Genomic DNA, 18579 nt, shown 5'->3' on the forward strand with positions numbered 1-18579 from the left:
AGCAATGTCACATAGGTACACATGCATATAGTTGCTACAAGGATGAATCATCTCATATATATCTTAAAAATCATAAGTGTCATGATACAATGATGTCAAAATACATATGGCTACAATCACCCGAAGGTGTCATCATACAAAATGGTACAAAACTGATACATAGGGAGCCCTCTAAGGCTATGATGAACTCCCTCCCTTAGAGCTGACTGGCCTCGACGGAGTCTGAGCCCTAGAAGGACCCGTCCTAGGATCGTTTCTCCTGCCCCCTCTATCTGGTGGTGGTGGAGGACCCATGACCCTACCCCTAGACGCATGTCTCCTATCTCTCCCTTAAGTGGTTGTCGCAGTTCGCGATGGTCTTCAGAAGCTCCTAGCCCACTGATTTGGTGGCACCACTCCATAGTAAAGATCTCTCCAATAAGCTATCTCCTCCCCTGCCCATAGAAAATAGGCGTATCCGGACCCCATGCAAACTTGGTGTGCTCAGTCACCAATATTTCCAGTGTCCTCCCCCATCCCACAGCCAACCCTCATGTCGCCTTGTCTAGACATAGGAATCCGCTGATCACTCCTACCAGCACCGCCGGTAGTGCCAATCATGTTGCTTTCATAGTATCCCAAGACACATGTCCTACTTTCATCTCCAGTCCTGGATCCTGGAACACTCGTCTCAGTGCATCTCGATCTCCCTCTCGATCATAAGGAACTAACTCCCCAACGATCGATATCCTCAATATCCTATATGCATCTTCTAAGGTGATTTTCATCTCACCCATCGACAAATAAAATGTGCAAGTCTCTGAGTGCCATCTCTCAGCTAATGCAGTCAGCAATCCCATGTTCGCCCAAAACTCAGGCACATACAAAATATATCGCAGTCCCATGACCTCAACTATTGCTCTATCCTCGAATGTTAACTTTGGTCATAAAATTTGAGTCGAAGGGAATCTCTCACGTGACTCTAGCATAGGTAGATCCTCCTATAGTCAAGCAAATCACCCGTGTCAATCCTAGTGGCATTCCTTGTTCATCACAAAGTGCTACTTTTTATCCTAGTGCTTATATCTATCATACGGCACTCTATCCTAGTAGCATTCCCTTTTCATCACAAAGTGCTGCTTTGATCCTATCTTTTAGGACACCTACTCGAGTGTATCCTCTTGAGTAGCTTATCCAATTGGTAACATATTTTCTATCACAGAATTGTCAATTTCTCTGTGGTAGTCCCTATTCATCACAAAGTGCCTTGCTATATCCTATCCTAGGGCCTTTGCTTGAGTGTATCCTCTTGAGTAGTTTCCTGATTGGCAACGTATGTTCTATCACAAAATTGTCAATCTTAGCCCTATCTGCTATCCTAGTCTTCCCTGGAGGACCTGTTTGAGTGTATCCTCTCAGCAACTTATCCAATCAACAACCTATGTTTATCACAGAACTGTCGATTCGACCTTGAAGACATAAACGTGCATTCATGACACAAACGTGCTTGCATACTTCATAGATGTTTTTGTATTTCACAGACATGCCTGACACACACAGATGTGCCTCTATTTGGCACAGATGTGCCTGTCTTGCACAAACGCGCCTGCATTTCATAGATGCGCTCACATTGAACACAAACGCTACTGAAATCGTAGATGCGCCTGGCACCAACATAGATGTGCCTAGCCTACCCAGACGTGCCTGGCACAAACGCAGACGTGCCTGGCACCAACGTAGATGCGCCTTAGAGTTTTTTTACCCTGCTTGACATTTTTTTGCAATCTACCTAGAGCGCATTTATTGCACTACCTAGCATGCATTTATGACAATAATTAATGCAAAAAATTACAAGGAGGTTTTGTGGTACTCACTGGCTCTCTTGCATCTGTTGGCCTCTAATATCGGCGAACGTGATCGAATCTATGCACAAATGCCATCACTGCTGACTGCTCTCTAGTCTCTCTGCACTCTGATCTCTTAGATGTGTGGATGACAATGAGGATGTTTTCCCTCGTAGTCTATCTTATAGACTACCCTAGCCTTGTTCTCCCGAGTTAGTCTTCTTTATCCCGTGACTTTGTCACTCTATCCTATCTTGTCAGTCATTTCTAACCTTTATTTCTTATCGAGAGATTGTCTGCGATCTTTTCAGACATTTTCATCCAATCTCTCGAGGGGGCATATCATTCCCATCTTACGGCACCTTTGTATAAGTTCATCTTATCTTCTTTGAAGCAACGCGACAAGCTGCATTGTCTCAAAGAGGGGCAAAATGTAGACACCTAAAATTGTCCTGTCTAATTAAATAAATATTTTTATTTTTAATTATTTAAGCCTAATTCGTCTATTAATTAAATAAATCTTTATTTATTTAATTAATTCATTTATCCTCTTCTAGCCTTATTTCTCATTTAAATAAATACATTTATTTATTTAAATAATCCTTTTCCCAAATTAAATAAATATTTAATTTATTTAATTGATCCCACTTCCTCTATTAATTAATTAAATCTTTATTTATTTAATTAATTCATTAACCTTTTCTTTTGATGACACATGTCATTCATCTCTTAATTCCCACACTACGTACCCTCTCATTATCTTATTATTTCTTTTACCTACCCTCTAATCCTAACCGACCATTTATCTTTTACACCTCTTAATCTTATCCCTCCATTTCTTATAGTGTCTTCTATATAAGGAGATGCTTCCTCCATTATCAACCCCCAACTACGCTTTCGAACTTTCATATGTGATCAAGCCTACTTGCAACCACATTTTCGTTCTTTGTTGAGCTCTTGTGTACACATAAAATCTAAGAGAAAATATATCAAGCAAGATCAATGGAGATAGGAAGAATGGAGATCCAAACCCTATTGGACATGTGATGGTATAATCTTTGTGATTTCATTTGATTTGCATTGTCTTAGGTAATCTTCATATGTTATGGTGGATTTTTGTTGTTGTTAGGCTAGGGTTTTGTGGTTTAATGCATTTAGTCTTTCAATATTGTTATTCCATTTTTATCATAAACATAAACTATCCTTCAACTATATCTTCATATCTTCAGCTAGTAACTAGACTGCAATTTTTCTTCTCTCCTTAACATATAAGGCTACCAATTATATACTTTTCTTTTTTGTCCTTCAATCATATACTTTTCTCCCCCTTTGACAACAATGTCAAAGTGAAGGTAAACCATTATGTTTCTTATCCATGTTTCTTTGATATGAAATTAGCTTCTCCCCCTGTGGAGTAGCTCCAATATTCACCAATCCTTCTTCAAGATTTTCAATAGGCTCCAAGATTGATGTCTTCCATATCTACTTAATTGACTTCACGTAGGGGTACAACCCCTAACTTACCTCTAAGATATTCAAATGTAGCCTTAGGTAGAGGCTTAGTAAAAATATCTACTAGTTGTTCTTTAGTGGAAACATGCTCCAGTGATGCATATTTGCTTTGAACTTACTCTCTCAGGAAATGATACTTTAGCTCTATATGCTTAGTCCTAGGATGCAACACCGAGTTCTTAGAAATATTTATAGCACTAGTGTTATCACAGAAAATTCTTATCGGTTCTGATATCTTCAATTTGAAACCTTCCAATATGTGTTTCATCCAAATTGCTTGGGTACAATTCATGTAAGTTGCAACATACTCAACTTATGTTGTTGATTGAGAGATACAACTCTATTTCTTGCTTCTCCAAGACACTAATCTGCCTCCAAGAAAAAATGCTCCTCTAGTTGTACTTTTCCTGTCATCAACATTGCCTGCCCAATCTGCATCAGTGTAGACTTTTAAGTCAAAGTCTCCTGCATATGGATACCATAATCCATAATCTATTGTGCCTTTCAAGTATCTGAAAATTCTCTTGGTTGCAATCATGTGTGACTCCTTCAGATTTTTCTGAAATCTAGCAACCAATCCTACTGCATGAGCAATGTTTGGTCTGTTGTGGACAACATAATGTAGCTTACCTATCATGAATCTGTATTCCTTTTCATCAACTGGTGCAGAATCGTCTTCCTTTGACAATTTATAGCCTGTAACCATTGGTGTTCCAACTGGTTTACAATCTCCCATTCCAAAAGTTCTCAACATTTCCTTCATATACTTGGATAGTGTAATAAAAATTCCTTCCTTCATCTATTGGATTTTCAAACCTATGAAATTTTTAATCTCACCTACTAGTGACATCTCAAATTCATTCTTCATTTCATTAGCAAAATCATCACACATATCATCATTACCTCCAAAAATGATATCATCAACAAATACCTCGCTTACCAATATTTTATCTCCTTTTGTCTTGAGATATATGTTACTATCTTCACTGGTTCTTTGAAAGCCTATCTTTACTAAGTGAGAGTGCAATCTTTCATACCATGCTCTTGGTGCTTGTTTCAATCCATATAGTGCCTTATATAGCTTGCACACAATATCCTTTTCTTTAGTTAATGCATAACCATCTGGCTTTTCTATGTAGACTTCTTCTTCCAATATTCCATTTAAGAATGTTGATTTAACATCCATATGATATACCTTAAATACTTTGTATGTTGCAAATGCAAGTAGATTCCTTACTCCTTCCAATCTTTCTACTGGTGCAAATGTCTCACCATAATCTTCACCTTCCTCTTGTGCATATCCTTTGCATACCAGTCTTGCTTTATTCCTGACCACTGCTCCATCTTCATTCAATTTGTTTCTGAAGACCCACTTTGTGCCTATTACATTCTTTTTTTCTAGATCTGGGTACCAATGACCATGTATTATTCTTTTCTATCTGATCAAGTTCTTCTTCCATTGCCTTGATCCATTCTTCATTTGCAAAGGCTTCTTTTGTTGTTCTAGGCTCAATGGTGGAGATCATATAAGATTTTTCTCTTATCCTTCTTCTAGTTAACACACCCGCATTCTTGTCTCCAATAATATGATCAAGGCTATGATTGAATCTGACATACCTTGGAATAAAATGACTTGGTTTTTCAACTTCTTCTTCTTCTTCTTCACTTTCTTCATCTTCTGTTGGACCTTCCTATTCCAGTTGAACTGGGGCTTCTATGTTCAATTCTCCAACTTCTGTCTTTACCGGTTTTGGTTCCAAAAATAGTGTGTTTGGTTCTTCTTCTTCCTTCTTCTTGCTGGTTTCTTCATATTTTTTAGGAAATTCATCTACTTGGACATTGACACTTTCAATGATATTCTTAGTTCGGTTGTTGTAGCACTTATAAGCTTTTCTCTTGAACCAAGAAATATGCCTTCATCACTTTTGGCATCAAACTTTCCAATATAATCACTTCTTTTAATAAAACATCTGCTACCAAAAATTTTGAAGTAACTGACATTCGGTGATCTACCATACCAGTATTCATAGGGTGTTTTGTCCTTACCTCTTTTGACCAGTATATGGTTCATTGTATAAACAGTTGTGCTGATAGCTTCTCTCCAAAATGTCTTAGCTACACCTCCTTGAATTAAAATAATCCTAGCAGCTTCAACCACTGATCGATTGTTCCTTTCTGCAATACCGTCCTGTTGTTGTGTCCTTGGTGTAGATAGCTGCCTCTTGATCCTATTGTTTTCATAGTATCTAGTGAATTCCTCTTAAGTAAGTTCACCACCCTGATCAGTTCTTAAACATTTTAGCTTCCTTCCACTTTCATTCTCAACCAAGGCTCTAAATGCTTTAAATTTTCTGAATGCTTCTATCTTGTCTTTCAAGAATGTGACCCACATCATTCTTGAGTTGTCATCAGTAAATATAATGAAGTTTCGATCTCCTTGAATACTCCTAGTCTTCATTGGTCCACATAGGTCAGTATGAACCAGATCTAGCAAATGTTTAGCTAAGAAATATTTTCTCTTGAAGGTTGAGGTTGTCATTTTCCCTAACTGACATTCCTTGCACAAAGCATTCACCAGTTTGTCTAACTGTGGAAATCCTCTTACTGATTTTGACTTGTTGACTCTTATAATGTTATCAAAATTCACATGGAAAAACCTCTGATGCCAAAGCCAACTATCTTCTACTTTTGCAATCAAACAACTGTTGATTTTAGAGTTTAAGTGAAATAGGTTACCTTTGGATTGTTTTCCAATTGAAATTAGTTCACCTTTGCTTCCAAAGATCTTTCAAACTCCATCCTTGAATTCTAACTAGTAACCTTTGTCATTGAGTTGAGAAACACTCAAAAGATTATGTTTCAGACCTTCAACCCAGTAGACATTATCTGCACTACTCTTACCATTCAAGGAAATGGATCCTTTGTCCTTCACCATGCAGGGAGAGTTATTCCCAAATCTGACAACACCTCCATCAAATTCATCCAGTGTGAGAAAATTGCTCTGGTCACCAATTATGTGGTGTGAACAACCACTGTCTATAATCCAGTCATCTGAGTTGTCCAAGTGAGAGACCAATGCCTTATGATCTGATATGTCTTATTTGATAGAAATAAAGACAATGTCCTCATTTGTATCTTCCTTGGATTCTTAATCTGTAATACCTTCATCTACTGCAATGAAACAATTTATTTTTCCTTTTCCTTTTCCTTTAAACTTCCTATATTTCTCTTGTTTTTTCTTGTTATCTTCATTAGGACAGTTAGCAGCAATATGTCCTATCTGGTTACATGCAAAACATTTCAATGATAATTTACCTCTATACTTACCAGTACCTCTGGGTAACCGCTTGGACAACAATGCTTTGAGTTCCATCAGGCTCTCATCATCATCTACCTCTCTGTTGGATCTAGATTCATGATTGTAACTTACTTCTCTGTTTTTCCTTACTGGTGGGGTTGCGACTGAGGCTTTAAATACAGATTCTGACCTTTGAACACTTCCATCAAAACCATTTAATTCAAATGCAATCAATTTACCAATGATAGAGTCAAGAGTTACCTTTGTCTTGACAATATATTTGAGTTCTTGAATGGTTGTAACTTTGATAGCATAGACTGGTAGAAGGGTTCTCAATACCTTGCTAACCATAGTGGCATCCTCCACTGTACCTCCAGCACTTTTGATTTCTCCAACTATCTCCTTGATTCTCTAACCATACTGTTGAATGTTTTCACCTTTAACCATTCTCATATCATCAAATTTTCCTCAAAGACTCTCTTCCTTGGCTATCTTTACATGCTCATCACTGCCATAGATTTCTTCCAATTTCTTCCAAACTTCATATGCAATCTCCAATCCATAAACATCAACATATTCTGAATCTGACAAGGTACTAATGATGGCCTCCAATGCTTGGTTGTTCTCCTATTGCTCCTTCTGATCATATATCAAAATTCCACTAGGCAAGTTATACTTATTAACAACATGATCCCAATACTGACTTCCTAAGCTCTTGATGTAAATCTTCATCCTACCACTCCAGATTTTGTAGTTATCTCTATTGAACTTCAAACCCTCTCTCTTCAACATTTTCTCCTGGATCTTTTCCTCAAGCTATTAGGCTTATACTCAAGAGGACCTGGAAAGTTTTGATACCAATTGACAATATGATGAAACTATAAAGATCCGGTCAACTACTGAGAGGGGGAGGTGAATCAATAGTTGGAAAATAAAATAAATTTTCACCAAACTTATTTTCAACTTAGAATCAACTCACAAATTTTACCGGTTTAGACACTTTAACAAATCTCAGCAGCTCTATTAGACCTCATCGGTTGACCTAATACTTCAGTGATATAATGCAACAAATCTGAAACTTCAATATCCTTTAAGAAAACCTTAAACCACTTCACTAATATGAATAATAACATATTTCAGATCATTTCCAACCATTTAAATATATCTATGTTGATTTACCAATCATTCATATCAACCATACCAAAAACACATCCAAAAAATCATTCACCACTTGACACAATGATTTTTCACATGGAAACCCGAATAGAAAAAACCACGGTGGGGATGAATACCCACAAGTATTTTTGAACTCTTCTGAAGTTCACCCTGTTCGGAGCCAAGCCTGGTTAGAAGCTTATACAAGAATGTTCTGTTAGGAACAGATCCGGTTAAGGACCACCCGGTTAAGGGATTGACTACAAATACCTTGTTAAAGGTAATACCCTATTAAACATAACCTCAGTGGAGGATTTCAAATCCAAGCTAATGGATCACCTAGTTAGAGGATTTCAACAACAAGCCTGTTAGAGCTTACCCTGTGAGGGATTTAAAACTAATGTAATGGTTAGAGAACAACAGGTTCTTAGTGTGTGTGTGAAAAAGTGAACCTGTAGCTGCAAGTACAACACTTCAATTAAGTCATTATATGCATGGTTAGTAATCAATAATCAATAAGAAATAAACCATAGCAAAGCGACTAATTGCCTTCTAAAAGATGTGAGTATAAGATTGCTCTCAGATTTTTATAAGCAATACCAGTGACTAGACTACACCAAGACGAAGGATTTAATCTATATGATATTAAGCTATATGGATGCAAGATAAATGAATAATTCAAGCAATAATAACCAATTCAAGCAAAAATGGATGTAAGCAATAATGAATGTAAAATGGATGCAAGTAATCTAAAAAAGCACAATGATTTCAATGACTCCAGAGCGAAATTAGCGTGATAATAATCTCCAAGCGTGTTCTCAAAAATCTTTGGGGTGAATTGGAATGAGAGCTGAAGACTGAATTTATAGAGAATCACAAAAAGCTCAATTTAGGATTAATTGAAAATAATTGAGAAATTAGGTTGAGTTAACCTTGAGATAGATTCCAATTATAGTTTAATTGAAATGCATTCAAATTAGAAGTCCAAGTTGCATTAGAAAATAATAATAAATTAATTCCATGCACATTTGATAAAAATAGATAATTTCGTGCACATATTTGATTCATAGAGAAAAAGGTCTTTTCAATGCAACTAAACTTCTTTTTCTGAAAAGCTTTGAGTTCCAATTTTAGAGAATAATTCCATAATTCAATTAAATTACTTTTCTGATTTCAAGTTCTAAATTTAGAAAAAGAAATAATATCTCAAGTTTGATTTCTCTCTTAATTCAATTCTTTTTTTTTTAATTTTTTGTTTTGTTTCAATTCAACTCTTTGTAATAAATTAATTCATCTTTTGTAATAAATTAATCCTTTTTGCATGATTGAATGGCAAATTTATTAATTTAATTAAATATGTAAGGATATTTAATAAATTAAAATGGGATAATTGATCAAAATGATATTCTTGGAAATGAGTCACTTAATTAAATAAATATTTAATTAATGTTGAGTACTTGATTTGCCATGTGATTTTTGATAATTAAAGAATTAATAATGTGCTCAAGATTGATTTAATTGCCTTTGGTTAGGACCTTGGTGATGTTGTCGAGATTAGGGGCCCATGGTTTAGATGACCAATTTTAGGGTATTACACTTAGAGCGATTTGGAAATAGCACTTCCTTGCTGAATCAGATCCTTTACCACTCCTATCTGCCTTCACATCATTCTTCAAACACACCTCCTTGTTCGGTAATAATATCTTTCACACTTAATCAAATTTACCAACCACACATTCAATCAATCCATCGACCTTATGAACAGATACATTAGGTTGGTAACACAACACAAACCCTAAAATTCTCATAGAGATTACAAACACATTGGTTCATTCTTGACCGTTAGATTACATGCAATCAACTTTACATTCTTCTAGGCATCTACAACCGCTCCTGGATCATCGCACTTTGAATCTTGTAACACATCACATGTTTGTCACTTCACACTATGCATTTGATCATTCCCAAGATAAACGATTATCTTTTACGTACCAAAACCTTTTCGAAACTCATCATGTGCAACGCTTTCGTGGCATCTTCATCACTAATCTCCAAGCTCCATCGGTTAGGGTTCTGCTTCTTAACTGGATAGGGTTACTGGTTGATCTTCACTACTTCATCACCGGTTGCTTTACTGCTTCATTATCGGTTGCTATTGACATCAATGACAATACTTCCTAATATACTTTTTCAATGTAATCTTCATGCAATGCCAACACTTTGTACACAAAATTAGACACCAATATTGGCAACAACAATTACGGAAAATTGAGAGGGGGGTGAATCATTTTTCACCGGATCTACAAACTTAACCACAAATATAGATCTGATAAACTACAACAATAACAAAGATAAGAAAATTGATAGCACAACACACAACACCAATATTTTGACGTGGAAAACCTAGTTAAGGAAAAAACCACGGTGGGAACCTACCCACAATAAGATGATACTCTGTAGTAGTACGTATAAATATTACAATGGGGAATGCACATGCATTTAGGCACACTACCTAGAGCTCACTGCTCAAAAGATAATGACCTGAAAGGCTACAACCCTCAAGGAAGTCTCACTGACTTACAATAAGATTTAGACTACAATACGGAAGAAATGAACTACAATAATAACATCTCTAAATGCCTAATGACAGTTCTGCTTAAGCATAATTGTCTTCTCTATAACACCAATCTCTGCTCAGTCACAATGCCAAAAGATGAATCACTTTTTCACACATACACCACTTTCTGATAATGCAGACACAACCTTGATACCAGAATTACATGACAATACTACCTATTTATGCAATTCATCAACCTTGACAATAAGGTCGGCTAAACCCTCAACTCACAATTACAAAATTACAACACACGATACAAAGATCGACCACCAGACCAATATAATGATATAGATGACATAACATGGACCTAATTCAAATCTCCAAATATGGAACAACATCAAAAATCATGTCAAGATCAATCGCAACACGCTACACCACCAATAAAATTGCATAACACGAAGAACATTATCGGTTCAACAAAATCACCAAAAATTTGCACAACGATCAATGCGGATCATCAAGACAAATAGGACACAATTAAGAAACACCAACAAGCACATTAGAATCATCAAAAACAACTGCACCAACACCACTTATCAAATCTTCATCTATCAACGTTTGAAACTCAAGAACACTCAAACAATAGCAACTGTCACAAAGAAAGATAACTTGCAGAGCACCAAATCATGAACCATCTAAAGTGAAGATACATAGGACCATCTCAAATAGTCTCCCAAACAATCATCTCAAGATCTGATCACACCGGAATATATCGGAGGAAATATTGAACTCTGCAAAGCACTAATCAGATAAACAAACTGCAAAACCAGATCATATAATATGATCAGTTAAGATTCCTAGATCCCAAAACCAATATAGAAGAATATAGTGATACTATAAATACTCCATACACCAAACCATAATCCGAATAAACCAATCTACAAGCACCGAAGTAGGAATATGTTGACATCAATGACAACAACATATCCTAGTAGTAGCAATGTCCAACAACCAACACAATGTGTTGCCTAATGTTGAGCACACAGAATTATTTGCCAACATGTCATGTTGTCTAATGTTAATCATAGAGTATTAGTTGCCAACACGTTGTGTTGATAGTTTTCATTGATTGTTGACTAGCATCATCACTTAAAATGATTGTTTGGTTATAGAAAATCCTATTTAATGTAGACACCATGCTCTAATCCTCTGTCAAGTATCATTCATATATGACTAATCTTATAAGAGTGTGCCTTTTGGTTCTCACTATTATGCTTATTCCATATATCAATGTCATACCTCAACACCCTTTCATCCCTTGTCCTAGTTAATGTGTCTTATCAAACTAGCCATATATATGTATGCGGGTTGCAATCAAAGACTAGGACGGGGCTTTAATAATGAAGCAGAAGAAAATGCACTTCCCTTTGCTATTTGTAAGGCAGGAAATTTGAATGTGAATAACCTCCATCTTGAAGGGGACTCACAAAACATGGTTAGGGCTATTTCGAGAGGGCAAGTAGATAATTGGAAATTGGATAAGATTATCCAACTTATCAAGATACTATTACTTGGTTTCAATAAATTTAAATTTTACATGTGATTCGGGAGGTTAATATAGAGGTTGATAGGCATGCCAACATGGCCTTTACACTCCAAGTTGGTGAAGCCAAGTGGTATGATGACATAGGTGAGAGACTGGAAGTCATGGTCGAGCAACCATAACTTCAAATTGGAACGAGTATAATTACCTGCTGTCATTAAATGGGCTTATATGCATTAATTGAATTTGATGGATCGAGTATGAAATTCATGAAGTTGAAGTGACCTTAGAAGCATGTGAATGGCCTTTCGAAGAAAATAAGGGTTGGTTTATTGATTGATGTAGGCACAGAGTGGATGAATTTGAGGTGCGAAAAAGAGAAATCAAATTCAAAAAGATATGAGGGGTTGGTGGTCGAGATCTCCCTGCTAGGAAATAGTGAGGACTAAGATTTCCTATGTGTGAAATGGCAGGTTTCCAATTTTCAAAGTTAATTTGATCATAGAGAGTGCAAAGATGGTGTGTAAATTACCTAAATTTCCAAATGCATTAATAACTTCACAAAAGATAGGTTGGTGAAGCTATATTAATGATATGGAAGGACAAAGTATTTATAATGAGAATAGGCACCAAGCAAAGCAGAATTTGCCTTTGTATAGAATTTTGTTGAAGGGGGTGTGAAGAGGAAGGTGGCACAATGCAAGAAAACTTCTCATTGCAACCATCAAGCACATGTTGGCTTTTTGGGGTAGGATCAGTGATGTACGCCATACCCATGTTTTTAAATTTTTTGAGTCGACCTTCATATGTCGGGTGAAAGTTCTCCTAGGGGATGAATATATGAAGGAAAAGTATTGATATTGAACCAATGTCGATATTGCATCTCTTTTTTCTAGCTTGGTGCTTAGAATTTGAGCTGAGTGAAACAATATTTTGGCTCATGCATAGTTGTGTGAAGGAGGACTAGTGTAGGGGTATGACCAACCTAATTGGAATGACTCAAAAAGGTGAAGGGTTCGTATGCCCAGTGGGAGAATGGTTACTGTGGTAAGTGTAAATTTCATCTTAAAAACAAGTATTCAATTAGAAACAAAGGGAAATCATGAATCCCTATCTAATCAAAGAATTCTAACAAACAGACAATGAAATAATGCAATATCAAACAAATAGGAATTAAAATCATTCAATAAAACTCCCTATTCCAAGATCGCATATAGCTTCCATTGCTCTTCTCTTCTCTGTGGTATGATGGCTCTTAGATATTGCGCTGGCAACATGCAAGTGACACAAAGATTCAAAGTTCGTGAATCAGAGGAATTATGAGGATTGAATGCTCAATTTATAGATTTTTGGATGAAATTGATTGAAAGGTGGAACAGATTGTGGAACTTGGGTGAGCTCACATGAAAATTGATACTTGAACTGCTGACTTGGAGGTGAAACAGAATAGATTGAATAGATTAATTGAGTCAACTGATTGAGAAAAAGCTAACTGAGGGAAGAAAAAGGATGATTTTAGGAAATAAAGAGGATGACAAAGAGAACTGGAAGATGAAAATAGAGATTGGAGAGATAAATGATTTAATTAATTAATTTAATTAATTTAGCATGTGCTTGCACTTTAACTTAGATTTTCAATTTAATCTTTGTATGATATTTATTCAAATAATTGAATTTATTTTAAATTCAATTTAGTATTTGAATATATTTAGAACTTGACTTTGATTTTCAATTTGATTTTTGAAATCATGCACGTGTATTTGAATTTGGAAGAAATTAGAAAAATAAGAAATTAAATGAAATTAGAATTTGGGGATTTGGAATTGAAGAATTAATTAGTTAATTAAATAATTTAAAGAAACTATTTAATTATTTAGAAATGGAATTTAATTAAATAATAAAGATTATTTAATTTAAAGGATTAAAATCATAATTAATTAAATAATAAATATTTAATTAATATTTAAAAGAGAGTTGAATGATTAGATGATTAGAGATAGAAATTGAGAATAGAATTATTTAAATAATAAAGATTATTTAAATTGGGGAATTAATCATAATTAATTAAATAATAAATATTTAATTAACATTAGAAAATGGTTAAAATGAATGATTAAATGATGGAAGAAATAGAAAATAGAATAATTAGTAAGATGATGAGGAAATATGAAATTAGAAGAATATGATTAATTAACTTAATTAAATAATTAAATAATTATTTAATCAATTAGAGGAATAATTAGTACATGATCAATGAGACATTTTTAGGTGTCTATAGTTACATGTGGGTGAATTCAAACCTCCCCTTTGGCCTTTCCTTCTGTGGAGTTCAACTAGAAACAAAGACGTGAGACATGCTTCGGCCCAAATTGGGTTGCAAGGAATAAAACACTTTCTTAAGGCCTAGGAGGTGCAAATGGTGAGAGATGAAGTAGCAAAAAGGATGTCGAGAGTTGAAAGCTAGGAGCATGCAGATGAGACTACTCCTCCCAAAAGGAAGAGTGGTAGACCTATCAGGTCTTTCAGCTCAAAATGGTGACATCTCTTGCAGGGTGGCTCATCCTTGACCGCACAAACTCGAAGCACAAGAGCTAGTGAATTGGTGGCAACTAAGGATACAAAGGTTCAAGAGAAGAGCATAGCAGAGCAAGAATAATGCTCCCATATATATAACTTTAATAAATTCTGATATTAGTTGATATAGAATGATATAGAGTCCATTTTGTAAAGTATAATGTATGGAATATGGTCTATATGGCTAGTTTGGGCAAAAACGACTCTATGAATTTGGAATTTCAGACTGGAAACATATTATGTAATTTCCCTTTTTGATTATTAATATAATATAATGAAACATTTACCGATCAAATAAAAAAAATCTCATCTCAAAGACTTCTATTGTTAGCTGTGACTAGCATTGAATTATTTCTTCATACAAATCCTTTATATGTGCTCCCTCGTGCATAATATTAAAGAACACAACGTGTTGAAAATTAATCCCGTGTGTGCAATATTATAAAACATGGCTTGTTGGTGATTAATCTACATGTCCATAGATGATATCTTTCCCTTAAGACTATTTGTGATCAAGGAAAACTATGTACTCTCATCCATTCAGAAGGTGTTGGGGGTAGAGGCGTCGCTAGGCAGGTGCATACATGATGGAACTCTCATAGAGAGATTCTTCTGCAATGGGGTGTGAAGTGGCTAGGTATGCCAATAAGCTGGTGAACTACACTTTAGATATACCATCATTTAAGATCAAGGCTAATCCAAGAAGTGGGTACATTGCAGGGGTGTTTGATGCAGAGGCAGTGGCAAAAAAGAAGATAATGGGGGAGGTGCTAAAGTTGTTTCATGAAGGTCTGGAGAACTACAATACCGCTGCTTTTGTAACTTCGTAAGCCTTTATGACGATCTGCTATCTCCCTCTCAACTTGAGAGGGGAAGGGATCATCAGCCTCTGTGATGGATGTACTAAGGTTTTGATGATTCAATAAAGAGATCTACCCCCTATGATACAAACTTAAATTACAAAAAAGAAAAAAAACTACTCCTATGGTAGAAACTTAAATTAAAAAAAAAAGGCTACTCTATGATAGAAACTTAAATTACAAAAAAGAAAAAAAATTAAATATTGTGTATGTTATAAGGTTTGGTTGCCAACATGTCGTGTTGTCTAGTGTTAATCTCATAGGATAAGTGACGTGTTGTCATAATTAATTATTGTGTATGATGTAAAGTATGGTGGCCAACACTTTGTGTTGCCTAGTGTTAGGTGCATAGGATAGGTTCTTAATGCATCATGTTGTCTAATGCTATGCACAAAGGATTCAGGTTCAAAAATGTTATTGGAGACAGGATTAATTGTAGATAGATTAAAAAAAATTCCGTTTATAGATTTCTATTGGTTATTGTGACTAACATTGAATCCTATGTTCTCCCCCGTGCCTCTAATACGACATATTGGCAATTAACCCTACTACATAACAATAGAAAGCACGATGTGTTGGCCATTAATACGCAAGTACACAAATGATATATCTCCCTTGTGGAGTTGCGGGGTGGGAAGAGTTGAACACGCAATGTGGAAAGGCGTAGGGACATAAATCACTTGTTAAAATAACCTGTGGCACTGCTGACAGGAGTAAGTAAAGTAGTTAGTGATGTAACAAAGAAACAAAAAGAGAAAGTGCAGATTTGCAGGTTAGACAGAGATAGAGTTGCTATGACGAGTGGGCGCCATCATGGACAAAGAGGAACTTAGTCAGCAAATGTCGAGACAAAAGGGAGAAAATCACCGTCTTTCGTGGTGCGAATGTGGCAGGATCATGGCCACAAAATCAAAAGTGCACATGGCTATCAAATTCAAGTTGCTAAATTGCAATAATTGAAGGATGGGGGGTAGTGATTCAATAGTGATAATCTGATATATGTTATTGTAAAGATGATTAATAGCCGACACGTCGTGTTATCACTAGACTGTATACTAAACTATTTCCATGGATATGTTATGAAACACTTTGTGGATGCCCCTAAATGGTAGAAATGTCAGTATGGTTGAACTGGACAACATCTTCATTTAAAAAAATTCATCCCTACTTATGGTTGATGCCTCTAAATGGTAGAAATGTGCACATTTATTTAAAGCATTCATCCACCACCCTTATAGTAACAGTGAATAAACAGTGAAAATCGATATATCAAGGTATGTCCTTTAAACATAAACATAGGTGTAATTGCAAATTTTGTTCATCGTTAATTTTTATTGAAGATAAGTAAATCGATAATTTTAGCATATTAGAAGTTAATAAACAGTAAAAATGAACACATCGGTTCATCTTTTAAACATACACAATTGTAATTGCAAATATTGCTCTTCGTTAACTTAACTTTTATTGAAGAGCAGTAAATCGACTTAACATAGTAGAAGTGAATAAACGGTGAAAATGGACACTTCGGTTCATCCTTAAAACATACACATAGTTGTAATGGCAAATATTGTTCACCATTAACTTTTATTGAAGAGCAGTAAATCGATTTAATATAGTAACACTGAATAAACAGTGAAAATCAACACATTGGTTCATCCTTTAAACATGCACATAGTTGTAATTGCAAACATTGTTCATCGTTAGGTGAACTTTTATTCAAGACAACTAAACAAGTTAACATAATAACAGTGAATAAATAGTGCAAAATCCATACATTGATTCATCCTTTATACATACACATAGTTGTAATTGCAAATGTTGTTCATCCTTAAGTGAACTTTTATTGAACACAAGTAAATATGTTTTGTAAAGGTATCACAAACATGGTTCCCCCTTAAGTGGACTTTTATTGAACACAACTCAGAAAACTATACTATTGACCTTGAGTATAGAAAACCCTCACTACCAATTTACATATCACAAACGGAAACCACAACTCATAACCAATCTCTTTTATTGTTCTTGTGAAGGGGAGACCCTCACAAAAGTTTACATATGACAAACGGAAGTCACAACTCATAAAAATATTTTATTGATCTTCAGAAGAGAAGACCCTCAATAATCGTTTACATATCAGAAATAGAAATCACAACACATAAATTTATTTTATCAATCTTCGAAATAGAATACCCTCACTAACTATTTGCAAATAAGAAATGAATATCACATATCATACATCTATTTTATTGGTCTTCACATGACAAGACCCTCACTAACAGTTTACATATTCAATTTTTTTCTCCCTTCACCACAGGTGGTGGGAGGTAGGACAACCTTTTGATCAACTTTGTGTAGAGGCACATGCACAAAACCTCTTTGTACATGCCTTTCCAATATTCCATGTAACGCTCCAGCACTTCCAACATGGCATCAAACTCTTTAGTTACAAAACCTAACATCTTGGCCTTCGCCTTACACCTTGCCTCATGGTTGTTGACGATCAATTGTTGCCGATGCAATTCCAGCTCCAACATCACATTCTTCTTGTCAATCTCTATGAACTTCGTATTCAAGTCATCGTATCTCCTCACAACACCACTAACCAGCAACTTAAGCCTTTCTTTCTCTTCCTCAGTAGACCAGAGCTTCTTAAATAGTAGTTCAAAATGCAAGGCCTCAATTGGCATTCCAGAGTGGAGGGGATCCAGTAGATCAAGATTACCTTTCATGCTTGTCCCAGGTGATGGTCCATTTGTTGCAGACTTTCGTTGATCTCCAAAAGAAGGGATGTCAAATTTCCCTTCTCTGGGTGCATTTGCAGTAGACTTTCCATCCCCCCAAAGGTTGAATTGTCAAAGGTTTGAATAGGATTGTCGGTAGTAGCTTTTTCAATAGCCACTCTCTTTCCCATTTGGGGTTTTTCCCTTGTCATCCCTACAAACTTTGGAGAGAGACACATATTAGTCCACTTTGTAAGCAAGCAAGTTTCGTTTATAGTTATGAAATTGGAATAGAAAATAAAATAGACAAAACATTCACTATATAATCAGCACGTACTAATTGCATACTAGCACTAAGAATGGCATCTATGTTCCACATATAGCAGAGTACAATAACATCAGAATTGGAGGCAGGTGACGTAGGAGAACCTGAGTTTGAAAGAGCTCCTTAATACATCCTGAAGCATCCTTGGAAGTGAAAACCTGCAAAGAATACAAGTGTCAACACATAGTGTATACATAGCTATATTTGAAACC

Source organism: Cryptomeria japonica, chromosome 9, assembly GCF_030272615.1.
Source record: "Cryptomeria japonica chromosome 9, Sugi_1.0, whole genome shotgun sequence".
NCBI lineage: Eukaryota > Viridiplantae > Streptophyta > Pinopsida > Cupressales > Cupressaceae > Cryptomeria > Cryptomeria japonica.